Source organism: Numida meleagris, chromosome 2 (genome assembly GCF_002078875.1).
Source record: "Numida meleagris isolate 19003 breed g44 Domestic line chromosome 2, NumMel1.0, whole genome shotgun sequence".
Classification (NCBI taxonomy): domain Eukaryota; kingdom Metazoa; phylum Chordata; class Aves; order Galliformes; family Numididae; genus Numida; species Numida meleagris.
In genome coordinates, this window is record NC_034410.1 from 139,901,766 (window position 1) to 139,929,658 (window position 27,893).

The window sequence follows — 27,893 nt, forward strand, 5'->3', positions numbered from 1 at the left end:
CTCTCCTCTCCTCTCCTCTCCTCTCCTCTCCTCTTCCACTTTTATTCTGTTCTCTTTTATTTCTATTCTATTCTGTGAAACTGTTTACTGCATGAATCAGCTGAATGCCAATCCTTATGTTCAGCCTGGTTTTGGATTCCATTACAAAGGTTTATATGATTTTACTACTGAAAGAATTAGCCTTCCAGATTTACCAACCCAATTCTTACATGACCAGATTTCTCTGAAGTTCTTTGCTGCAAGTTCGGTATCACATCTACATCTGATCCAGGATCACACTTACAAGATCATAAACCAAGGTCTGGGCAGGACAGATTCTTAAACACTGTTAAGATACCACCACTTGTGCAACTGTGCATAAACTTGTATTTGCTTTCACACCTGCAGTGCCATTTCTTGCAAATCCACTGGAATTTCCTCTCTCTCCAAATCTTCAGTTGAATCTGAGATTTTTCTGCTTTGCTTCATTTGGTCCTTTCTTGTTTTCCCTCAAAACTTGCAATCTAGTTTCATTCTTTTCTACTGCCTGGTAAATGCTAATGGATTTCTCTAAGATTAAATTAGGAAAATATGGTGAAATTTTGCTTAATTGTTTTGGTGTTCAGTTCCCAATACAATATGGTCTTAAAATCAAGGAACTGGATTCTCACAAGCTTTCCCAAACCTCATATTGGAACAGTCATTTTTTTCTTCCAATTATTGGCTTTGACCCATAAAGATTAAAATTGGATCTTTTCTCACACTTTTCAGTTGCTTCTTATTCCCACCCACCACCTTTTTCTCTGCATCCAAATTTCAGTTTTCACAGTACATCTGCAGTATCTTGCACTGATCGTTTTATGGTTGCTAATAAGAGGCTTGAGTTGGGATGTTTAATAATAGAAAAAGAAAGAAGTCATTACCAAATATTTGAGAACAACTCTTTAGAGAGAAGGGAATGCATACCTGATTTTCTCAGGGCTCAAAACACTCACTATTTGCTATTTTACTTCTTGTACCTCTTGCATTTCTCTTCCACTGTGTCCACAAATTCTGCTGAATACACATGCATGTTCACAGCTCTCTGCTTGAGTCCCTGGCCCAATGCCACCATACTGCAAGAGCACGGTAAAAATGCCACGTTCAACAAGCTGAACTGCACTCTTGCTCCACTGCAGTTGCAGAAACAGAGGAAGAATCTCCATTTGAAGCTCAAGGAATCCCTGGAGGAAGTAAGGAAAAATCCCCAATGGGTTCTTAGTCTCAGTGGCAGGTTAGCAGATCCAGCAATGAATTGGTAGCCCGGAATTGGTAACAGAAGTGAGGACTATTATTTGTAGGAGATTGAGCCACATTCATGCCACAATACTCTTCTGTGACCATGGGTTCTGCATTGCCAGGAATTCCTCTGAATCAACCTTACTGCAGTTTCCCTAAGTTTGGAAAGCTTTTAAAAAGGAAAATCTAGGAAAGGAAAGTTGTGCTGCACAGCAATGCATTTAAGACTCTAAAGAACAACTTGTAAATCAGATAGTTCCTTCTTTCCTTCATGTACAAGCCAAAAGTCTAGTTAAGGCCTCATCCTCTTGTTGCTTTTTCTTACAATACACTGATATAACATTTTGCTATAATTCACCATTTTAATTCACCCTGTTTAAATCACCTTTGACAGCTTCCTTAAATAGTCTGGTGTGCTGATACAAAATACTTTGGGTCAGCAGTGTCAGATACAATGAACACCGCCACTGTGGATCTTCTGCTCAATAAGATGTTTCAGAACAATGGATTGTCACATTTTGTACAAGTGCAAAATAGAAACCCAGAGAAAACCCTGTCAGGTTGTACTCAGCTTGGAAAACAAGAGTAATCCACCAAAAATCCCATTACTATCTTCTCTTATCTTTGAGACAAGTATTATAGATGTCAGAAGGCTCTAGCATACATAGGATACAAGAAAAAGCCTAGGTATCTTAGGACATGAGTGATTTGGGGCAGACTGCAGAAGTAAAGGGGAAGCAGTAACAGCATTGGCTATTGAGGAGATAGACATCTCCTATCCTCCTGTGGACTGAATAAAGATGGAAAAGCCTCTGACTGTTGCAACTAAATTCTGAATTGCTCTGTTAGTGGCTTTACAATCTATTTTTATAATGACATTGAACTGAACTGTTATTTGGGCCTTTTATCTGCCATGACTAGTATGCTTGTCCATGGACTTATCTCCCTCTAGCAGCATGCTGCTAATTGAGTTGAGACACACAGACCACAGCAGGCCATGTGGCACAGCAAAGCAGAAACACCACAGGGCCAAACTGCATTACCCAGCAGCCCCAGCTGCAATAACAGCAAATCAAATCAGTCTCAGAAATGGTTAAAACACTCTCCAAATGGCATTAACAAATTTGTATGAAATTATTTGAAGGTAAACTTTAAGATTTATACATTGGTTTCAGCTAAATTTTGTGAAATAGGATTCTGAGACATTTGAAATTCTGCTCAAAATTCAGCAATCAAGTTCCCAGTCTTCTGTAACAAAGTAAAGTGAATTTATAGTATATAAAGAATCTGAGGTAAGAACATTAATCACCCATGTCAGCAGTTACAGATCCTGAGCTGGAATTTCCAGGAAACTGCCTTTCTAAACCTCATCAGTGCTGTTGTGTCCAGAGAGATGAAGATCAAGAAGATCGATACCAAAAGCAACAAATTGTGATACCCAGGAGTTAGCATTTCTCACACAGACATGCACCTCTACCTCACAAACTCTTCCAGTTTCTTTAGAAAGGAAGAAAAGAACTTTATACACTCCCAGTGATTTTTTAGTGAGCTTCAAATAACATGATGGTGGAGAAACCTCTGAGCCCACTGTCCTGTCATTTGCATTGATTGCACACACTGCTGTGCTATTTTCTGCCTTCCCATTTGATATCACTGAAAATCAAAAGAGTGCAGAGGGCAAAAAAAAAAAAAAAAAGAATACTAGAACAATCAACCCATCCTTTCTTCCACTTGACCAAATTCCCTTTTCTGACAGGCACTCATGACAAATATATTATGTTCTCCACAAGAAATATATCTGGGAGTGAATTTCTAACATGAAGAATATACTGTCCTGCATGGCCTTTCTAGTCTCTAATACAGGGTTTCTAGACAGGGGAGTGATAACTGATTTGGCAGCTGGCCTGATTCTTAGAGTGAGGTGAAAAGAGAATTTTCACTCTTTACCCTCTGCTTTGACCCATTTTGGAGCTCTGACAGTATTTTTTTTTTTTCTGTTTTGGAAAATGCATTGCAAAAGAGCATACTTTTTTAGATAAAGCCAATACTTCCAACCTAATCTAACACTTTCAGTTATGTGGGGTCACCAAGTGAAAAAGCAATTTCTAATTTGAACTCTTCTTTGTGCCATCTCAACCTTCACCACACACTCGGCTAAATGTGAGAACATGAATGCTTTATGCACTGAACTCAAGTTTTCTCCTGGAGGAGGACATTCAGAAGAAAAGTTACATCATGGCATTCCCAATGAACATTCTTGCATGGTTAAAGATTTGCAACTAAGTATGAAAAAGGAGCATGGCTACACATGACCTTCATTCCACAAAAACATTACCAGTACACTCCAGCACCAGTTAATATTTCAGCAGGTTTTCCATTATGATCGATGTGTTGCTGTATTGTGTAAGGTTTTTGTTTATTTGCTTGTTTGGTTGGTTGGTTTTTGTTTTTAATCAAGGATGACTTTTTGAGCTTTTTCTAATTTTCGTATAAGTGAAGAATGCAGAGTCATCTCTGCATCTTACTCTATGTGACAGCACTGCACATCAGTTTTCCCTAACTTGTCTATAGCCTATGTTCAATTCACAAATCTGTGGTACTGCAAAATAAGCCCATATCAATCAGTGGGGAAAGGGAATGTGGAATTGTGGAATGCAAAGCAGATGAGGTAGCAGATGAACTGTTCTCGCTTTATTCACAGGGAGAAAAGAGAAAGAGAAAAAGAAGAAAGGATCTCTGCTAAAAGATGCAAGGGCTAAACTCAAGTTACAGCAGCTATGGATCCAACAAATGGTGGTGCTGTGGAGGAATGTTTTCTTTGGATTCAAAAATTAACACAGAAGAAATAAGAACCATAACCAAACATCACTACAAATCAAGCCCAATTTTGATTCCAGTCTGACTCGATGCTGCTGATCTAAGCCTTTTCTTACATAAGAATTCATGCTTTGTAGATAAGTATGCTGTACTTAGGCAATGATGATCCATTGGGCAACAAGGCTTCACAGATCTGGCCCATTGCTAGTCCCCATAAATGGCATTTATATCCCCTAGCCTTCAGCTAGGGGAAAGCCACAGAGTACTGAAAGCAGAATATTCTTGAAGATCTTTTTCTACAGAATAATTGGGGATATCTCCATATTTTTCAGATATCATATGATAATAGCCATTTGTAAATATTTCAGTGTAGGTGTCCTATCTCATTCAGAGTCCCACCCAAAGCATGGACTTGTACCAGCTAACCATGGGCATACTTGTGTGGCTCTACAGGGTGCCTGATAAGTTCTGTTCCATATTTACCAACCCTGTGTGCATACCAAAGATCCCCTGCAGTGTCTCACAGTGCGCTGGGTGCACATGATTGAAATCTAGTGCTCTTCCTTTTTGGGGGATGCCATTATAGCCACAGGGAGCATCAGGTCAGTACCAAAGATTTGGATCTTGGCCTTGAACAATGCTGTGCAGATGTCGACATGAGCAGTATGGTCTCCTAATTACACTAATCCTAGCTGGCCAATCTAACCATAGTCTTTCTTACCATGCAGAAATGAAGTGACATTCCTTGTCACTCAGCTGCACACCAGTCAAACTGCTGTGATAGGTTGAATGCCTTTCAATGCCTACCCACATTTCAAAATACACTCTCACCCAGTTCTATATGAACATTACAAGGACTTTTTTAAGAGTTTCTTGGGAATAAAGAAGAGGGATAGAAAATAGATTCAACTGTAAATGTCAGCTGCTGTCTTGATGGTTTAACACATGGGAAGATACGTGGTCTGGAGAGAAATGTGAGGGGTATGTTCAATTGCTTAGAGGCGAATCTTTTGTAATTGTGATTTTCCAATGTTTCACCTTTGAACTGAAGAGAATATGTTGGTAATGTATATCAATAACTTTCAAGTGATTCAGTAACGGGGCCTACAGAGGCTGTGTCATGCGGTATTTCTATAGGATCCACACCTCCAAAGGAAAGATCATTAAAATGTATGCAACTCCCAGTGGGCTGAAAACCTATGGTGTTAACACAGCCACTAAGGTCAACATAGGAACAGCTGAAGCACAGAGAGCTGAAGAGTTATGTGTGCTTTGTTTTCACCTCTAGTTCAAGTTCATTAGTAAATTATAAGTTGCTTTTGCATGGCAAATGAATCACATCCTTCCTGAAGGTGAACTCTGGATAAGCACCGTAGAGGTCATTGTATCATCATAACTGATTTATAAAACCAAACAATTGCACATGGTATTTGTACCTATGTAAATTTGATGCTGTTTTAAACTATTTCTGCTGCTTTTAATTACCATAAGCAATTAATCTGCATTCAAAATTCAGAATGATCATCTGTAAGCATGTGGTATTTCATTTGAAGACTGAATTTGAAGTCTTTGGAGGAGGTTATCAGCCTTTTCCAGACCTGCCCAATTTTATTCCTGAAGTGTTTCACCAGCATCTGTAACAATGTTGTTAAATATGATGGCCCTTTTGCTCAACTGACTTGTTAATGTCTCAGATTACATTATCCCTGTTTAACCTGACAGTTTCAAATACAGACAATCCTATCAAACCTTCAGAAAAAAAAAATGGCAATATGGAAGGGAACATTTTTATTTGTTTTTCTCTGAAGAAAGAGCTCTATTTAGTGAAGTCATCTGAAACAGAACAGAATTCAGCATACGTAAGTACATTCAGAAGAATAAAACTCAATTCGCTGTAATGAGAAGTTCTGCATGCAGAATTCAATCCAGCAAATCAGTTAGGTCGGCACTAAGCAGCTCTATTGAGACTCACATGTTTATATCCTCAAAGATGAATCTTCATTCAGTTCTCTCTTAAATGGAACAGCTGGTTTGACTGAAGGAAGGTCCTCTGTAAAGGGGAGTGTTGGGCACAGTGTGATGCAGCCTTGACAAACTTTCCTATTCTTATTCAACATCCACAGGAATAGAAATTCCCATTCCTAATGTGAGGTTTCTCACCTCCTTCTCCCACAACGGATCAATGAAGAGAGGGGCTGGAATGTCAATGTTACAATGATTGTGTAAGACTGGAAAGTTAAATCCATTTTCAGGTAGAGAATGACAGATTTGACCACCAGTAGCCATTAGAGCTCATTCAGTGAGCTGAACTTCCCTCTGAGCTCCACTGACTCCAATAACTATTTTTTAATAGGACTGCAGATACTTAACTCACATGTAAGTACACAAATATTTGAAGGCCTGGAGAATGCCTGCAATAATTTAATATCTTAATCCGAAGTTGAATCTCATCTTGTGGGTGAACAAAAGCAGAAAGCCTGAAGCAGAAAGCAACAATGCTGATGCTATGCTCATAGCTTCCAATGCCTCTGTTGCTTCCAAATATTGCGATGACAGAGAGAGCTTTCATCAAACATACACAGCTTTTCCCTTTTGCTGAGCCTAAATAGTCATCACACTAAGAATACTGCAGATGGATGAACGTCAGGTCTGGGTTTTTTATTGACCTTCCAGACAACAGTGGTGGTTGACCTAGACTTCTGAAGAGTATGGGAAGTCAGATTTTCTTCCTTCCACCAGGGCATCTCCAGGGATGGGGTCACACATTTGCCATGTGATTAAACAAACCATTAGTAAGTGAGCACTAGGAATAAATCTTTCCTGGGTACTGAATGAATCAAACAATCTCTCCAGTATCTCAGAGCTCTGATCATGCATGGATAAACTGCTTACCAGCAAAACTAGTCCTGTAGAGGCTCAGAAGTTCGGCCCTTACTCAAAGCAGACCATAATTTAATTAAACAAGAAATGAAGGTGGACAATATTTCTGTTTTGCTTCTTTTTTTTTTTTTTTTACAATGTTATTTCCTGGGGACCAGTTCAAATTGCTTTTAAATCAATGTGAGAATTTTCATTGGCATCAATGAATGCTAGAGCTCAGCTTTCCCTTTTGCCATTTAAGGTTTTTGCCTGCATTTTAATTCATTAAAAATCAGGCCAGATGCACGTGGAACATAGGCTGGGATTCACCTCAGCCTACAGTAGACATTGCCAGTGCAACCTCAGCGTGTCTGGCTCCATTTGAAGCAGTGGGGAAAAATGTAGACTTTAGAAGCATGACTCATCTAGACTATTTTAGGTATCTGCTTTAGGATGAGATGACGTGTATTAGAAGTGTCTATTTCTCCTTCTGAAAAAAGTGCCCAGGGTGACTAGGTCAGATCAGTCTCACTCACAACTTCAGATAACAAGCCACGAATCAAACCTAGTATTCTATCATGATGTTGGGAATAATAAAAAAAGGGGTAAAAGCGAAGAGACAGCTTTCCATTGAGTTCCAGGGCACAAACATCTAAATAAAACTTTTAATAGAAGAGGAAAAAAGGGGGCTATTTCCATACTCTACATTACCAATGTAACCAGACATAACATGTTTGACATTCAAATATTTTGCCGAAATGAAGAGTGAAAACTCATGAGATTAAGTAAAAATGTTTTTATGAAGTTTTTTTAAAAACATTTTATAAATGTTTTTATAAATAAAGATGTTCTTAAAAGTATTTTTCCCCCTTTCTTATTTTTGCCCTTTTAGGGTACATGCATTCTAGTGTTTTTTCATGGCCAAGACAACTATTAAAGCAATTCTTTCTAAATAATACAAGCTTAGTTTCTTCTATGTAAATAATGTTATAGTTAGAGAAAAGTAGAAGAAATCAAGTGCTGCGACTCAGTAAAATTGTAAGACCAGGTAACAGCTAGCTTGGAAGTTGTCTGAATTCAGAGAGTGCTGTGGAAAGTCTGACAATAAAGCTAATTACTCACAAGGACAAAATTTGAAAGGTTTTTGTAGTGTGCACTTCACATTGAATTAACAGCACCATTTCGGTCATTGTGACATTAAAAAAAATAAGCACGTTTACGCACAGCTTGCTTGTGAGGTTATTAGATGTATCTCAAGGTGCCTACTTGAAGTGTACGGTAAACAGCTGTAATGTGGCTGTGGATCTTGTTTATCTAACACAAATGATTCAATATGCCTGTAATAGAAAGCACGTAATTAAGTTATTAACGCATAATTATTGAAGTTACGGAGAAGCCTAAGAAACATTTCATGTTTTGGGCTCTTGAGGGAACTTGTGGTCCCTTCTTCCTCCTGCAAAGATCACTGTGTTCTTCCCTTCACAGAAGGTCAGAAAGATACAAGAGCATTTGAATTATATATATATATATATATTTGGACAAGAATTTCAATTCATTCTCCTTGTAGAAGACATGGCTCATCCTCCATTAGTGCCACACTGAGCATAAGAGGAGGAACAGCCTTTCCCTTGGATCTGGACAACGGAGACAGCTGAATTTGATAATGCAGCAATCACACTGTACATTCAGTTGCATCTTCCTACCTTGTCCCAGTGATTTAATTCACAATATCAGCTTTATGTTTTCTGTCAAACTTTTAATATGTAGAAATTTTTGAGCTGGAGGATATTGTCACATACTCATTTTTCCTCAGTTCCTGAAAGTATCTGTTTTATATTTCTGGCACAGCTTTTATTAGTTCCCTAGTTAACAGAGCACATATACTCGTCCTTTATTACTGCATTAACCTTTCCATTACCCAAAAGCATATCCCAAAAGTATGGTTTTACATTACATGCTCCAGGTCCAGCAATGACTTCACAGGTTGATTTGGTAGCAACTCCTATTGGTCAGTTGATATCTCACAGCCCCAGCTTTGTGAAACATGATAAAAGAAGAAACAAGAAGCAAAAGTGAAAAGCAGATTGAAATCGAGGGATACTGATGCTCTCCACCTGCTTTCATGGTACAGCAAGCTAAACAGAATGGGCCCACACTAACAATTGCTTCAGCTAATGTTCCTAATTGATAAGATATCAGCACATAGTGTCAGACATTTTCTGCCAGTGTAGTAATTTTACAGGGCAAGGTTTTGGTATGGGGTGGGGGCTGTGGAGAGCCCTCTTTGAGAAGATGCCTTTGTCATTGAAATATGTATAAGTAGATAGTCTCAGATACTGACTGGACAAATTTTTGATTTTTGTGACTGCTTGTGGCTGAAGATGTTAGTTCTTGTAGCCTTTTCTAAAGAAATGGAGAACCCTATCTTTATAGGGAACCTGACCCTCATGGTTTTTCTCCAGCATAGGCAGTGACCATGCCATTGAAATGAGCACAAGAAGATGCACATCTGACTCCTTACTTTATCTTCTTACATTTCCTACAGCTCCACTGCCCCAGCAATTTTCCTTGGTTCCCAGGACATCGGTAAGAAACTGATGTGGGAGCACAAGGTGTCAAATAATAAAGGACTACACAGAGGAAGCAGACTTGGGTAGCTCCATTCTCCCCTCCCCTCATCCCCTTTATCAGGATTAAAATATCTTATGATGAATAGGGAGAATATTTTTTATGTGAACTAAAAATATTACAGGAAATTAAATAGGGCTGTGAAGATGTTAAATCGAGAGAGTATATTCAATCATTGTAACAACTTTTATGTCAGTTTTAGTTCTGATTTAAGCTCAAAACCTCAAAGCAAATGTAACTTTGGAGCCAGACTGTATGTTGGTTGCGATATTTATAGACAGTGTTACAGAAGTATTCTTCCCTCTTTACATGTAGATAGTATGCCAGTGGGTAGTACTCCAGAATACATCCGCCTCATATATCAGCTCTACAGCATTAGGAAGGTGTAATTTGCAGCTTTAACTGCATGAGTTGTTGACATGGTTAGATGTGAGCAACCAGAGAGGATTTAATTATTTTTAACATGAATACACAATTACTTACAGGTAGGTTTATCCATGGGAATGTGCTTGTGTGTGTGCATCTGAATTCATTTTCTGGTAACTAAATATCTTACCAACACTGATTTGTTAACTTTATGAGAGCTGGAAAATGGAACTAACTTGAATATCACCCCAACCTTAAAGAGGATTTCCCCAAATGCTTGAAGACAAATCAAATTATTCACTGCTTTTCTGAAGTGTTTCTACTCTTTAGCCAAGAAATAAAAATGAAAAGAGAGAGAGACAGAAGTGCCGTCTGTTCACTGGGGAATGAAGCCTAGAAAGAAACATTTGGGCAACTTAAGAAATACTATGAAAGGAAAGTAAGAACTTGATCTTACGCTTACAGAAATTGCTGGCAAAGTTCTCAGTGACTTCAGCACTGAAAGATCAGAGAAAGATCAAAGAATAATCCCAAGAGAGGAAGAAATGAAAAGTTCTGTGATGAAAGACAGTGGGCACAGGGAAATGGTGACAGTCACACAGAAAAGCCCGTAGCCATTTCCATGTAAAAAGCTTCTTGCTTCAGTGACCTATGCACATCTCATGTCTACATTCCCTCTTTGGGGTAGATGGCCAGAAATATTCTGTTGCTATGCACTGAACTCCAGGCATTCAAAGCTGCTGCTTACTTTTCTTCCACATTTTCTCTTTTATTTTTCCCCACAATCTATCTGCTGTCAGCTCAAGAATTTTTACCCCACCAATTCTGAATACCCATTTGAATACCCATTTCTCTGTTGAATGAAAGAAGTCTTAAAGAACAATTTAAAGAGAAATCTTACAACTGCAAAGAAAACCTTCATATTGTAATAGCTTGGAATACAGATGGCAAATTGAGATGGACTTTAGCTAATGCTAAACTTTTCATGTGCTTTCCAGCAGACAGTTACGTACAGAATAGGAGAAACGCAGTGGAACAATAAAAGGCTTGGAAGCAAACAGGATTTAACTAACATTGTATTAGGAAAAAGAATTAGTTTTGAATTTTACAATGGAGTTGTGAACACCCGGGGCTTTAATCCTACAAAGACCTTAGCCATTCAACCTGTACTGGACATTACAACACCTTAAACTGTTCTCTGTTCACAACACAATTCTTTATTGATTGAGATTTTTCATTAAAAGAAAAATAAAAGATATGATTCACCTCTCATTGATCAGATGAACTGCACCAGACTGCAGAGCTTGTTAGGATATAATCTTTTAAGGGGAGCTAGATTTTAACAGACTGCTGAGGTTATTTTTGGTTTGTCATGTGCAAACTAACTGCAATCTCATTGGTACCCACTGAAAAGGCAAGAAGGATGATGGCTGTGTATAGCTGGCGGTGAAAGGTTATTCTTAATTTTGATCTGGCAAATGAATTATCAGCCATCATGAATGACAAGATTCCTTCTCCCACGCAGTCAGCAATGAGCAGATTTTCAAACATACTGTCTTAAGAAGGCAAAATTACCAAGCCATTTAACAACAAGGTTGAAAACTTCACATGCTTCACTGCCCCTTGGTAGGAGGAGGATTCACACCCCTCTCTTTCTACTCTGGCATTACTAACTATTTCTTAAAAACAAAACAAAATGAAAACCACTGAAACATTGCAGTTGTTCTAGGAAGCAATGGACATTTAGAGAATATGGAGAATATTTCACCTTAAACTTGAGGAAGATAGGAAAGTTAGAGGCTTATGAATGTTTTTGACTAAAGGAACCTCTGGATTAAATTAATTGGCTATGAATTGAGGTCTTTGACGTGGTTTGAGAATAAATGAGAGCACTGGCCACACACGATTGGAAAAGGCTTTATTTTCATTCAGAATTCAGAAACTCAATAAATAAGAAAAATTGGAATCATTTCATTGGGTAGTGGGATGGCATGCCACAGCAGATTAATGGAGTAAATTTTTCTATCAATATCAACACTGAATTGGAACTGCACTATTTTTAAAGCTGAACCATTTTGAGGAAAAAAATTGCAAATGATTTCTGAACTCTGAATAACATTTGCAGTATGAAGGGGGAATTAGTGGTAATTCTTCAGCCTGGGCTTCAGTGTCTGATTATCACTCACTGGGAACACTTTGATGCACATGCAAAACCCAATTGCTAAGAAGAACTGAAAACTACTTAAAGCCAGAATGTGGCAAGAATCTCTGTTACCACATCTCTCTGTGATCTTATTAAATGGAGGGAGTGAAATAGATGATGTGTTCTTTGTGTACCTTGACTTTTAGCAAGGCATTTTGACACTGTCTCCCACAACATCCTTGCTACGAAACTTAGAAAACGTGGGATAGATGGGTGGGTAGTGAGGTTGATTAACAACTGGCTGACTGGCAGAGGGTTGTGGTCAGTGGCACAGTTTTGTTGGAGGCCTGTAACCAGTGGTGTTTCCCAGGGGTCAGTGCTGGGTCTTGTTCAACATCTTCATCAATGACCAGGATGAAGAGACAGAGTCCACTTTCAGCAAGTTTGCTGATGATACAAAGCTGAGAGTATTGGCTGACATACCAGAAGGGTGTGCTGCCATTCATCAAGACCTGGACAGACTGGATAGTTGGGTGGAGAGGAACTTGATGAGGTTCAACGAAGGCAGGTATGGAGTCCTACACCTGGGGAGGAATAACCACGTGCTTCAGTACAGGTTGGAGGATGACGTACTGGAGACGAGCTCTGCAGAGAAGGACCAGGGTGTTTCGGTGAAGAACAGGTTGGCCATGAGCCATCAGTGCGCCCTTGTGGCCAAGAAGGCCAATGGTATCCTGGGATGCGTTAAAATGAGTGTGGCCAGTAAGTTGAGGGAGGTAATCCTCCCCCTCTACTATGCCCTGGTGAGGCCACATCAGGAGTACTGTCCAGTTCTGGGCTCCCCAGTTCAAAAAATTCAGGGAAGTTCTACAAAGGCTCCAGTGAAGGGCCACAAAGATGATAAAGGGTCTGGAGCATCTCCCATGTGAGGAAAGACTGAGAGACCTGGGTTTGTTCAGCTTGGAGAAGAGAAGGCTAAGAAGGGATCGAATCATTGTTTATAAATTTCTGAAGTGCAGGAGTCAAGTTGATGGGGACAGGCTCTTTTGGTTGTGAGCAACAATAGAGCAAGAGGCAATGGACAGAAACCGAAACACAGGAACAGACTGCCCAGAGAGGTTGTGGAGTCTCCCTCTCTGGTTATATTGAAGACCCATCTGGATGCCTACCCGTCTGACCTGCTCTAGAGAATTGCTTTAGCAGGGGTGTTTAGACTTGATGATCTCTAGAGGTCCCTTCCAACCCCTACAGTTCTGTGATTCTCTGTAAATTGAATGCACAAATTTGTGGTGAGAAGTATAATCTAAGTTGGGAAAGATCTTTACAGCCCTGCATGTAATGACAGAAGAAAGGAAGAGCAATGGTCAGCAGACAGGCCTACATGCAGAATGAGCAACTGATTTTTACAATTGGTGCAAAAATGAAGCACTTATACTGCATGTCAATGTTCAAAGAATTTTAAACCCTACTGTTCATGAAGCTCTACCAAACCTCCGTACGGTCCTTCTTCCACAGACTGACGATTGTGAGACAGAAGGTTAGCTTGCCCACCAAAATAAAATTTGCCCACCAGTGAAAAAACTGAAGGAGGCACTGAAATTATAAGGAAAAATGCTAAACACATGCTAAAAGTCCTGCAGTTATACTTTTCTGCCTTATGAACATCAGACTGGTGACGCAATTCAAGATAAGATAATTCAAAGAATCTGCTCGACTCACATCACTTAAAATGATGTTTATGTCTTTCTGCTATCAATTTGATGTCTGTCTGTACGCATTCCAAAAGGACAAGGTCTCAGTAATTTAATTTTGTAGAGCTGAGATGTAACCACATGAATGGTTTCTCAACACAATGTCACAGTGCGCCTTTGATTCTTTGATTCTCTGAATTCTGAGACTCTCTACACAGGCAGGACCCAAAACAGCATAAGAGAAAAATACTTCTGCTTGCCTTACTGTGAACATTCTTTCAGAAGGTTTCTACTGGACATGGATAAATAATAACACAAGAAATTCACTCTGATGTCCTCACAATTCTGTTAGGTGATGTCAGAGCATTTCTAATGCTGCTGTTATACAAGTAATATCAGCACACAGCACAAATCTGGAGTTCAGCTAAAAGACAGACTTAAGAAAGTACAAATATACATTGACTACAGGGTTGGTATCTACTGGAAATTTCAAGGAGTCAAAATACCAACAAAACTTTAATTAAAGGAAATGTAATACCTTGTCAAGACAGTCCTGAAGCATGTGACTGGTACTCAAAACTAATATCAGAAAAAGAAAAAAGAAAAAAAAGCCACACACAAAAAAATGATATGTGTTCAGTGTTACTAATGCATAGTAATTTCCTTTGCAGAATGTATTATTTAATCTGAAGCTAGGTTACAGTCCTGGAATATGAATTGCTTTATGCTAATCCTATCAATACCAAACACACACAGGTGCTTTTACATAGTAACTTGTCTTTTTATACAGCCTAAATTAAAACCTTCCATAGCTTTCCAGTGCTTATCACCTCAATGTTTGAGGCAAAACCTCATAGCCAAAAGTAGGAATTGAATTGGAGTTGAATGTTATCTCACAACCAATAACTATGCTGAATTTTCTAATGGTACTGGTAATAAATCACTAATCACAAATTAAACCCTGCAGTGAAAGAGACAGTGGATCACAGTGTAAAGACGATGTGTACCCATGGTGAGGGCATGGACTCCTCTCCCACCTCCCTTCCTGAGCCCTGTGTAGCCCAAGTGCTGTCTGCCAGCACAGGGCCATCCTGATGTCCAGAGCTGCTGGTGGCACACCTGTCCCACTTCCAGGAGTGGAAATGCCCTTTGGAATAGAGCAAAAAATGTCTTGGGTACATTCAGCGTGGCATATCAGACCAGGCAGAGTTCCTTTTAGCAGTGCTGAAGTGGGTATGTAAAGAGGGATGCTGGCGGAAATCTACAGGTAATCTCATTTTAAAGAAAGATATACGTTACTCTTAATTATCCAGGACCACGTTAAAGACAGCCACCTTTGGATGTCACCCCATCCTGTTTTGAGATTTACCACTCTCTGCCCCACTGAAGTGAGCCCAGCACTCTGACACTATGAAAACAGAGGTACAGCAACTTATATACGGTGGCAGCTGTGACCTTGGTGAAAGAACAAGGACACTTTCCATCTGCCTCAAAACCGTGACTTAGTCCCTCTCTTATCCTCCATGACAGCCTGGCACTAGGTCACTTTGGTCCCCAAGTCCTCATCAGTCTCAGTCCATAGCACTGCTTTTGGCACAAGGCAGGATTTATTTTGCAAGGGGTTCTTAAACCACAATTTTAGCTTTGTCCCTCTGCACCATTTCTGTCCTCCTTGGCAATTCCTCATTATTTGCTGTGTGTTTTCTCCAGCAGTCTCCTAGCTTATGCTGGTCAGCTTCTCTAAATCCCTTTAGTGGTTGGCTTTGTCCAGAAGCTGCAGAGCACAAAACATTACATCTCATCGCAACCACAGCCCAGAACTGATGACAGCTCCAGAGAGCATCTCAGGCTATAAACCTATATCTGGTATTTAGGATTCATTTTATGTTATCTTTATACTGCAGGCCCAGCAATAATTTTAATACATGAGCAAACACATGGATTCAACACACCGAAGGAGAAAACAATCTCCTGGGATATACACAAAAGGTAATTCAGTGCTTTTTGCCTCTAAGGCTTGCCGATGCCAAAAGATTTTGAAATTTATCTTGTAACTGCCCAATGTTTTTTTTTTTTCCATCTTGCTGCTTCCTCTTTCCCAGCCTGAGGACACACTGTACTTTACACTACAAAGAGACACAAAGTTTGTCCTAGTAAAAAATAAATATTTTTACTGAATATATAAATATATATATATATATACAAAGCCAAAATGTCTCTCATAGCAACTCTTTTCTCACCTTAGCCAAACAGTGTTACCACCTTCAAAGCATCAAGATGAAAGTATGAATCCTTCCTAGACTAATCTAAATATTTATTTACTTTTCATTTTAAAATACAGCTTTCTTGCTTTTAAACACTTAAAACGATGAAGTCTGCCCTCACTTACCAGCTCTCTTAGGATAGTCACTGCTCTATTCCTATCAGGAAAGATATGCTGTCTGCAATCTTGAGTGGACTAAAATTCAGACTCTTTTCCTCTTTGGGTTACACAGCATTTTATGACTTTCAGCCACTAGACATACTGGCCCTATGTCTTTATACCCCATTTCAAGTTAAACCCAAGTATATATAGTCAGTGAAGACCTAATTCATTAATAAATTATGGCTGTGCAAGGGAAGGTAGGAACTCAACATCTTTTGTGACTGCTTCCAGAGTTATCAGAAGACGTATTGGGTAGCCCAGGATGAGTAGCTGTCAGACAGAAGGACCAAGGGCACAGTGTAGGCTTGAGAAAATAAATCATGTTGCATTATGACAACAATTCATTCCTTGTTAACAAAATTTTAGTGTTCAGACAGGTGATATAAATGGATTTTAAATACCCCATGCTGCTCTGTGGGAAGCACCAGCAGTGTTTTCATGGTAAGACAGCAGAGGCCAAGTAAATGTCAAAGTGAAATCCTCTGAAATAGTCACTTGCCATAATGGATTGGCTCCAAGAGGTGATACAGCTGAATCTGACTTGGCTTCTTCAGACACAACATGGTGATGTACGAAACTTGACAAAGCCAAGAGTCCCCAAACCAGCCAACCCAAAATACATTTGTGAATATGCTCAAAATCCATTCTAAGCCATCTTCTTTCTAGAATTTTCTAGTAAAACAGGTTTTCTAGGAAAACAGATTTCAGCATGGACGCAGCAGGCACAGGCTGGGGAGGAGGTCCTGAGCGAGGGAGAAGCAGCAGAGTGACCCCAGGTTGGAAGAAGAGGAGGGCAGGAGGGGCTGCAAGCCCACAGCAGGGATCACCCTGCAGCCCCACAGTGCCCACCTGGAGCAGATCCCCACCCACAGCCTGGAAGATATTACTGAGGCATTTATTCTAGATGAGCTTCACCTATTTAAGTGTCCAGAAGCTACTTTATCCTTGATGAACAATTAGTGTTGTTCATCAAGGATATCATGCTCTGCTGGACACTGTAATAAATGTTTTTGTGTTCTTTGCCTTGAAAAAAAAAAGATAAGAAAAGATTATTTCATTATTTCAAAGTTGTAGCTGTAACCCAATTACACCCCATGTCAGAGCAGAACAAAAGCAAATGTGATTTTGGCTTCAAGCCTGCCAGCATCATTCAGTGCTTCAGTGATTTTATTTCCCCTAACTCAGCAGTATTTAAATTTCTCTCCAAATTATTCCTGGTAGTTTATTCATATCTTAGCAGCAGGGTTGTGGCACTGTGCCCTACACTGTATCTGTGTAGGGTGAGCAACATGGAGCCAGAGTGCCACGGAAATCATCTACCAATTTATGGCTGACTCAGGCAGAATTTATTTTTGGATGACACAGTGGAAAACCTATTCTCAGTACACATTTGGCAGCAGGAGGAGACCAGCCACTGCCTGGTGTGTATATGGGACATGACCAAACTCCACTTACAATGACAATAAAAGTAGTAAATGAAGGATATTTTAATACAGCCAAAATTTAGACCAGAGGTCTGAGTGAGTCCTTAAATGAAAGCAATCAACTCATCATTATAAGAAAAGGATGCTATCGTCTGGTTAAGGTAACATGCTATGCATACATCTGTAACCTTCTACAGCTGGAAAATAAAACATCATAGCATAGAGCAGGAACTTGTGAGTCATGGAATTATCAGTGATTTCAGCCCATGCTTTGGCTTTAGTAATAGCTCTGGCTAGGCTGATAATTATGGTTCATTGTGCTGCTTTTTAGGCAGTGACTTTAGTGTCAGTCTCCAGGGTAATGTCTGAGCAGATTCACTTATAATTGCGAATAATGTAGGGAAGTGGCACAGTGACAAACATTTTCTGGGTGGATGTGAAGAGTATCTCAATGTTTTATCATATGTATATTTAAGGCTTCCGTGTCACCACTAAAAGAAGGTTGTATAGTCATAGTGAAGGATTTTCTGTTCTTCTGCTACAAGTGCACTTCTTCAGCTTTGGTTTACTCAGTTGTGAAATGGAAACACCATGATTTATTTATATTTCATAGCAATGAAATGTTTGAATTTCAACAATGTAAGATGAAAGCAAGAAACATTAGAAAATTATTTGGGTTGTTGCAGTTTTGTTACTCATATCACAAGCATATACAGCATATCACTGAAGAAATGCTATTGCCTCATCCTATCTGGAAGGATCATGACAACAAAGAAACTTTCCTAAAGAAGTTTCTGAAAATGCAGAAAAAGGAGTGCCCATTCTCCCTCTTACACTGAAATCACACACTGTTAAAAACATTCTCTGCACTCATCAGCCCAGAGGAATCCTCCCAACAGTACCTGCAGGACTTCTCTGGGATGTTCTCAGCGCATGAACATATGTTTGTGTGTGTTTATAGTTCAGCTCTTGAGAGCACTGTGCAAAGAGATAAGGGGCTATGAGATCAGCACCAGCTGTAGCAAACGTTATTCAGAGAACTACCCTCTGCTTGCTCTTGTGCGTGTTCAGCAGCAGCAGAAGAAGGTTAACCAGTTTCCAGCTTCCATTCTGACACAGCCTGACTCTGGACAAGTCACATAACCTACTTTTGCCATTTTATGCCTTAGTTAAAAGAATGAAGCAGTTACCTTCTGGTTCTGGTTGTAAAGATTTGGTAATTTATACTTATCAACTGCTTTGGGACACTTAGATGAAAGATGTTAAAGGATCCTTATTAATACTAATACGAGAGAGTAAAATCTATAACATAACATGCACAAGTTGAAAGCAGCCATGTACCAGTGCAGTGCTTAACAGTCTTGAGTAACTGAGTTTATTTCTCATCTCTCTTGAGATAAGCATAATTGCAACAGAATCCTTGAATGGTTAGATCATTTAACAAGGACTCTAGTTAACACTAGTTGCCTGTTTCACAAAAATGATGATTCCATATCTATGGTACCCCAGATTTTGCCCAAATTGATGCATGCAAAGTCTTGGAGAGACACATGGAGACCTTAAATCTCAAGCTCTCCACTATCAGATATATAAAAAAGTGGTATCTCCTGCCAAGTGGTAACATCTTAACAAGGTACATTCAGTTTGATCGCATACGGACATATGTCCATTCATGCTATAGGGCTTTTACCTTGTCCTTTACCCCAGTGTGAGCATTCCCTGACACAAGACAAGCATACTTGGTTCTGTTACAAAGTATGAATTCAAAGCACCTGTCACGTCTCCCAGTACATAAGGTTTCTCCTATCACTTGACAACACACTCAGTTACACTCATGTGACAGAAGACACCGGACTTGAGGTTGGCTGATTTCTTAACTTCCAGTCACGTATTATACCTGGCTCTCGGGAATGACAGCGTCAGGGATTTGCCTTGATAGGACAATTTCTGTATTTCAGTCCTAGGACACGGATCTTAAAAAACATGACAACAGATGATGGTAAGATGATCTGTCCAGATATGTTTCAAAGACTTGCCACACTATACAATTCTTCGCTTTCTCTCTCATCCCCTGCAGGTCAGTCATTCTTATCTGATCTGGAACACCATTAGTCTAATTTTTATCATACTAACCACATGTCCTGTTTCCACAAGACTTTGTGCAGAAGTCAGTTCTGCTTAATGACTGACTGCATGGTCTGCAGTGAGTTACCTGGAGGGCTAACTGTTGTCCATTACGATTCCAGCTTTATAGGCAAGATTTCTATTTTACTACAAGAAATTCACATCTCTTTGAGAGCCTGATGTGGTAAACGAAGCCAGCTGAATCATGAGGATAGTTCTTCCAATAAATCAGCCAATAAAGAGAGACATTTGTAAGTTAGAGTTGCTTGCCCAAGTCAGGGCAGAGAGGGAGGTGTTGTCCTGTTGAATTCAGGGAGCATCCAACATGGGTTGCAGCGCTACAGCTATTAGATACATGGCCTATCTACAAAGGCCAGGCTATTTGCCTCTGCAGCTCTTCTTTATGTCTTTCTCAACTATGGTAGGAGCAAAGAAGGCAGGAAACAGGATTTTGTAAGTAGGAAAAAAAACAGTGCATGCACTGGGCTGAGATGACTCCCTGTGTTTTTTAGAGTCTGGTCACGTTCTCTAATTGCTCTGGTGATTCGTACTTAATCAAGGCCATTCTCCTTTACTGCCCATTTCCCTCCCCTGTCTGGCCCACGGATGAAGTCACAGGCTAAATTTGTGATGATGACAGTCGATGACATAGGCGGTGTTTTGGTGAAGAACAGATCCATGTTTTTACTGCAGGGTCAAACAGAAGAAACTGAGTGGAGGGAGTGAGGTAACATTTTTACTATTTTTAAGAAAACTAGCTGTTTCCCATTATGTTAGATGATAAAACATGTAGTAATTATGCCAAATTAGAGGGGATCATTAGAATGAGAGACATTTCTGAGTGTACAGTGTAATGTGTTTGAAGGATTTATATAAACCTATTGTCCATAACTCCACTCCTCCTGGCACTCTCCTTCAAGCTAATTAAGTATAAAGAAAATTGCAGGCAACTTCAGGATGACGTAATGCATCTGCATAATTGAGTAGTGCATTGTCAAAAAGTATCCAGTGTAGTGCTATGTATATTTGATGGAACAATTTCCACGATTAATATTCACTGAGAATTCCTAAAATTAACTGTAATTAATGAGGGAGAGGGCCTAGATATGACTGTGCACAGCTCAAAGAAAACATCTGTTCAGGGCTCGGTGCTGGGCAAAACCACAAGGATAATGCTAGTCTACATTAGGAAAGTGCAAGCTAACAAAATATGGAAGGGAGTAATTGAAAAAGAGTGATGAAATAATGAATGGTTGCAAATTGAAACTTGTTTATAAATTCTACTACTGACATCAAGAAATGAGAAAACTGCAAGGTATTCACCCACAGTTACCTGCCCCCGTAAGTATGAGACTAGAGAAACAGTAAAGCATGATGACCTTTTCCTGTATTATTCTGACAAAAGTTCTCAGAAAAGTTTAAGAGGGTAATAAGTAGGAAATGTATCTTATGAACAAAGTGATATGTCACTATATATCTGTATTGCAAATCAGATATTAAAAACAAACACCCTACATGAAGGAGCAGTCTGAGGGACTTCAGTATGTTCTTTCATTTATTACATGTAGCCACGATGGAGTACTTTTTGATTCATTAACAGACCAGGTCAAAATCTGCAACAGGAAACCTTATCATTTGTTGCCTGCAAGCTTGTAAAGCTCCTGCTCATTTTCTCTGATGTTTCAAAATTTGACAACTCTACCAAATTCATTTTTTAAGTGAATGTATACTAAAGCAGTTCTAAAATGCATTTATTCAGTGAAGTCATATTTTCTGTTACTGATGCTGTCACTTTTCTAGAATTAAGCTGTCCTATTTCTGTAACAAAATCCAGGTCTTGGGATTATCTTTTATATTATGACTGTGCTATACTCATGGTGGTGGTACCTTAATTCTGCCATCAACACAAAGAAATACAGGGAAGGAGGTTGATAAACTGGCTACTATCTAGTCTGCTCTTTGTTCTTCTTCTACCAAGCATACCTTCTTTCCTGGGTTGGGAGCCAAGTCTTGTGGATATGACTGAATAACAACTAATTTTCTGATTTTTTTTTTAAATAGGTAGATAGTGATAGGACACTAGGATAGATGGTTTTAAACTAAAAAAGGGAGAAACAGATTAGATGTAAGGAGGAAATTTTTCACTGAGAGAGTGGTGAGGCAAAGGAAAATGTTGCCCATAGGAACTGTGGCTGCTCCATCCCTGGAGGTGTTCAAGGCTAGGTTGGCCAGCCTGATCCAGGGCCTGATCCAGGCCAGTGGTTGGCAACCCTGCCCATGACAAGGGGGTTGAAACTAGATGATCTTTGAGGTTCCTTCCAGTCCAAGCTACTCTATGATTTTGTGATTTCTGGAGGTATGACTATACAACCGGTCTTGCAGGCTTTGGAGGTCTCCACAACACAGCATGAGACATGCGTGAATTGCCAAAATATAGATTAGTTCATTCTTTCTTTTTCTGATCTGGTTATGAAATAACTTCCCAGCACTACTTTGGGTTGCACATATTACATTTTGGTAAGGAGTCCTCAGCAGCTGTGATCAGTTAGTTGCCAGGAAGAACATGGTTTGCTCATTCTGATGTCTTATCATAAACTTTCTCATAGGTGGCCTGTAGTAGGATTTTTCAATCAGACAGGCTAAGGGATTAAGGGGCCAGTGTGCAGCTAGGCAAATTACAGGAATATAAATCATCTGAGAGAAAATGACCCCTTGGGTCTTTATATCCCTGATATAATAGGACATCACATAATCCCGTACAAAAACATGACAGACACCATCTAGGTGGTTGTGAAAGCTTCTCCTGTGGTTCTTTCGATGGGAGAGTACCACAGAATCTCACTCCCCAACTAGCTACAACCCTTCTTGTTTACATCTTAAAATATTCATGAGCAATATATTCACATTTGGTTCTGCCAGCACTGTTCTGTTTGCATGGTAATTGTTTTTTCTTCCCCAGCAATCACACACTGATGTATTGACAGACAGCATACATTTTGCAGCCTCCAATTTGCTGCAGTTAAATAAGTTGATTCAATTTTTCTGTCCTCATAATAAAATAATCTGTTTTCTTCATTGTTACATAGCCCACCTCTGCAACTGACCTAGCCTGAACTTCTCAATTTTGAATGACAACTGGAATGGTCTACAGACAAGGGTCATGATTTTCTTCATCTTTGTACCTATGGAAATTTTTGAATTGTGTTTGGAATCCTTTCTGGCTGATTTTCTGAACTGCCTTTTGTTCAGTCCCTACAAATAGTCTGTGGATCACAAATAAAAAAACACAGATCTGCAGCATTTTTAATGAGCAATAGTTTGCTTCAGGTTTTCTCCTTTTCCAGTTGCAAAAACATGGCTGATGCATCCTATAAGTGCTACTGAGGCCAGCCTGATAGGTGGCATCTTCATATATCACCTTCTCAGCATCTGACTACAGGTAACCTGCTGACTATTCCTCATGCACATGCTGTCACTCAGTTTAATACATTTACTAAAAACACTCATATGACAATCAATATGCCAGTTTTTCAGGATTCTCCTTCTCCCAGGGACTTCTGTAACTATACCCCCTCTCTTCTCAAGGAAAGATCTCTTGAAATCACAGTTCTTTAGGGACAGGTCTATTTTAATTTACTCTAAATTTAATTATCACGAGTCACTTGATTCAGTAGTGTTTCAAAAAGAGAAAAACAGCCTTCACTAATGGCCTCAGTGTTTACAAAATAAAATCTAAAGTGGCATTACCTGCTAGTTCAGTGACTATTTGATGAAGTATATCAACTACACATTCAGGAGTACCCTGAACTTCCTGTTTTAACTGCAGCTCCTCTCCAAACTGTACTGAAGATATTAAAATCTTCTTTATTGTTCACCCTTAGGAGTTTTCACCTCTTTAATAACTTCACAGTGCTTTGTATATATAATCAGGAAGGATCTACCTAAGGGATCTCATGACAGTCTCAGCGCCACCACAGAAGTGGCTTATGTAGAGTCATCCCTAACATGATGTTACACAAAGGCAATTAGACTAGTTGTTTCTTTGTGTTCAGAGCAGTAGGAAGCACAGAGGAGTGTATGGAACAGAGTAGCTCCAGCAAGAGATTCTACTGAAAAGACATAAAGCAGCATTAGTTGAATAATTACACTGGAGATCCTAGATCTCAGTACACGGTACTGTACACCAGAACAGTACACGGAGCCAAATGGTATACAAGGGACAGAGATGAAAATACTAGTCAGAAATACTAGTCAGAAACACAAGTCCCAGGTTTGTTAGTCATCACTGTAAAGATATACTCACTACCTTTATTTTCATGCCTGTCATCCCTGAACAGGTGATTGACTTCAATGCGTGTATGTCAATCATTACAGCAACTCGAGTACATCTTTATTCCTGTAACTGTTGATTTTCTGTTCCACATCAGTGGCTCTTACGACTTTCTCCTCCTGCTTGATTTAATAAACAAACATCTCAGAAGCTTCTCACCCTATCTGGATCAAGCTATCAATAACACTGTTTTGTCTAAAACAATTACAACCACTTTGATGTACCCATTTGTTGTCTGGTAGATAATCAAGACAGTTTGAACTGTTGCTTCCCTTTTCAACACAGCATATAAGTATGTGTGTATAACTATGTTCCCTGATAAGCTACACTGATTTCTTTGTTGAAGTAGGAGTACTGTTTTGGTTGCCTCCATCCATACTTTCATGAGGTTCAAAAACTTCTGATCTAAAACTTCAAATGCCATTCCACCTAAGTTCTCTTTCCTTACTTTGATTGATTTATTTATTTTTTCTGTAGCTATGTTTTTAGAGCTTGGATCATATTCTGTAGTTGAAAGGTACTAAAAGATTTTCCCTGATTGATTGGCAAATTCTGCTTGTTTTTTCAAGGACTGACTTCTGTTCTGCTGACCTTTACATAATAGAGCTTTTTATCAAACCTACAGGACCTCTCTCTGAAAGAATTTACTTCTACCCCTTTCTCCTCCCAATGCTTACTTAGATCTTCAAGAACAGAGAAACCATACACTTTTATGAGTTCATCTTTTTGTATGATCTCTTTAGATTCTACTTGCTCATGTGTTTAATTTCCGCTGAGACTGCAGATTTCTGTAACAACATTTCATGCACTGCCTATTCCAACAGAGCACTACATGGAAACTAGTAAAAGGACCAAGTTTCAGAACTATGCTTAATTCTTTTTTACTCGTTCCTGTGCCATTCAAAAGTTGCTGTTTAAAAGCTTTCCATCTGTTAATCTGTATTTCCATGAAGTTTCAGTTTATTTTTTAACTATTCCGCTCTTTCTTTCTTAGCGTTCTCTTATTTCATTGCACTCCTGGTGCTACTTCATACTCACGATTAACTCAGACCAAACAGATTTGCAGAGCTCTGAGTCATTCAGCGTTCACTTTTTAAAGGACCTGATGGATTTGACTTAACTCTTCCAGATCCAAGAATGAACTTTAACCATGGACTTCTGAGTGAAAGGAGCTGTAGCCATGGGAAACCTGTTGTATTGTGGAAAAAGCAGAACTAATTTTATGCAAGAACGTCTCCCTGGCCCAGGCTTCATAGCTGAGTTGCAGATGAGGGGAGTATCTCTAGTCCACTATTAAAAAACCAGCTCCCAATACAGGTCAAAAGTTAGCTTTTACTGATCTTGTCAGGAATTACTCTTGACTAATTCACATATTCATCTCTATGCAGTACTAGACCTTGCCATTGGGCACTTAAATTTTCTCATATCATAGACTGCATATGGGACCTCATCTAAGCTGTGAATTCAGCTGGTTTGATAGGTGTTGAATATATTCTAAGGCTATGCTTATGTTTCTGTGTTGCTCTCTCAGTACCCTCACATTACTTAAGAAATCACAGAGTCACAGAGTGGTTAAGAATCCAATCAGAATTTGGCCCAAAGGGGGATCTGCAGAGAAATGGGACTAGATCCTGGACGTCCCAGCCAATAACAATATTTGGAAAGATAATTTTCATGTAACACCTTAAAACTAGCAAGTCGTTTTAAGGCTTGTTAGGAACCATTATTGTCATTTTGTCTCTGTTCCAAATTGGAACAGATCATCGCTAGCAACCCAGTAATGAAGAGAGCCACAGGCTTGCAGCCTTTAAGAGTGCATTAGAAATTAATCTTAATTTAAGTCTTCCTCAGGGATAGTTCTGGTTCTCTTGGATTTAATATGGGGTTGAGAGTCAAAACTTGTAGATTCTGTTCCAATTTCTGACAGTAAATCAAATGTTGTTCTCTGACAAGTTGCTGCGGCCAAAGCATCAACTTAGAAAAAAAGTAAATGATCTAAAGTTATCAGATGATTAATTGCATTTGGATTACAAAAGATAGACAGCTTTATTTCCAACTTGTTTCTTTTACACTGAGGAACTATGCTGAGAGAACTATCCTTCCTAGAATTTCTTAAAGAATAGAATTGGATTTGTTTCCAAAAGAAAGAGGCTCTGCTGTGGAAAACAAATGAAGAACAACAACCACAACAATAACGTAACATAATTCATAGAGTAATTTCATGGATATAGAATAATGTTGTAGGCTTCCTTCTCATATAGGAGTTCATTAGACTAGTTTGTCAGAAATAACTTTCCTTGACTTAAAAATGAAGGACTTAAATTCTTTGAATGTATGAGCTTCCATCTGAGCAGTAAATGAACATGCTATTCCATTTTGGCATATTCCATGAATCCTTCATAGCAATGTCCAAAAAGGGCAAAATATGTTAAATCTGAAAGCTGTTTTTTACACATCTTCCCCAGTACATAAATGATATCAGCTCTGTTTTAGTTCAAGAACAAAACAGCTTTCTGTCCAACTTAAGTGCTTTATGCTTGCCAACACTTCTTTGAATTGCAGTGTGCAAACTTTCTACAGGTATGAGCACTTCATCAGGATGTTCTTGAGCTGTGCTGCATCTGCCTTTTACAAACCACAGTCATCTTCCCATTATTCTTTAATGGAAACAGATCTTTGTGCAGATCTGAGATTCAAACCACAGCTCTGAACCTGCCCAGATTATTCTCAATGACAGCAACCTTTATCCAGTTGATGGAACCTACTTCCTTTTTGGGAAGGAAAACTGAAAGGTGGTAGATTGCTCAGAAAACCAAATTGTACGTGCTATTGTGGGCCATTTTGACAAAAGCAGGATAGTGAGAGTTCATACCACATCTTATAGCAGACCTGACAGGGTGATGATTTCCAGGTCGAGGTGGGAGGTGAGAATTTAGTTGAGGTGGGTGAAAAGGCAGTAACCTGTTTCTTTGATACATGTACTTGGAAGGCATGTTGTTTACAATTTGAAAAACCCAAAATTTTCCCCCTAGTTAATTGACAGGTGAGCTGTGTGGCTTGCCTGAATATGCAGTAATCTTGAAAGAAGTATCAGAAAAATATCCTCCTTGTTCAAATAAATGGTCCGTCTATGTTTTGTTTTCAGAAATAGCAGAAGATGCTATGTAGGAACTGTCAAACTGAGATAGGAAAAAGTAATGCATCTAAATGATTGCTGAGAAGGCAGCAAGGTCAAGAGATAGTAAGCAGGATATAGAAACGTCAAGGGAGATGGTGCTTGACCTACAGTAAAGGCTAATATTTTGGGTCATAGACCTGATATGTCTAGTTGAAAAAGAGGAAGGAACTTGGGATCCCAGTGGCTACAGATACAGAAATGATGAGTCTGGACTTCGTAAGGTATAGCACAGTGTTTGCATGGCAAACAGCATATTTTTTGCAGCCTCCAAGTTTCGTCTGAAATAGGAAGAGGTTGCCAATGGGGAATGGTAGTGCAGGTGTCTCTATACTCTGGATCTAGAGACAGGCCCATCTGTCCCTACAAGCATCAGGGCAAGGTTACTTCTGAGACTAAACACAGATAATAACTTCAGTGTGTTTAGTCCACAGGTCTGCTAGATGTCTGAAGTTCCCATTATCATCAGTGGTATGGCTTTGTTTGTTTGCACAGACATGGTTACTATTTGAGCTGTCATAGGGGACTTTTCCTGTATCCTGTCTACCATCACATACTGTTGCTTTGGGGCATATTAAATGGCACTAGATGCCTATATGTAGAAAACAAATCAGCAGCTCTCTTTTCCCTCTCCCCCCAAACTCTCCCCCCCCC

General features: G+C 39.3%; 1 protein-coding gene across 2 annotated transcripts in view; it reads right to left on the reverse strand.

The window, feature by feature from the left end:
- KCNQ3 (potassium voltage-gated channel subfamily Q member 3) overlaps positions 1 to 27,893 on the reverse strand; it is a 196,743-nt gene that overhangs the window by 43,354 nt on the left and 125,496 nt on the right. The gene's annotated exons all lie outside the window — the stretch shown is intronic.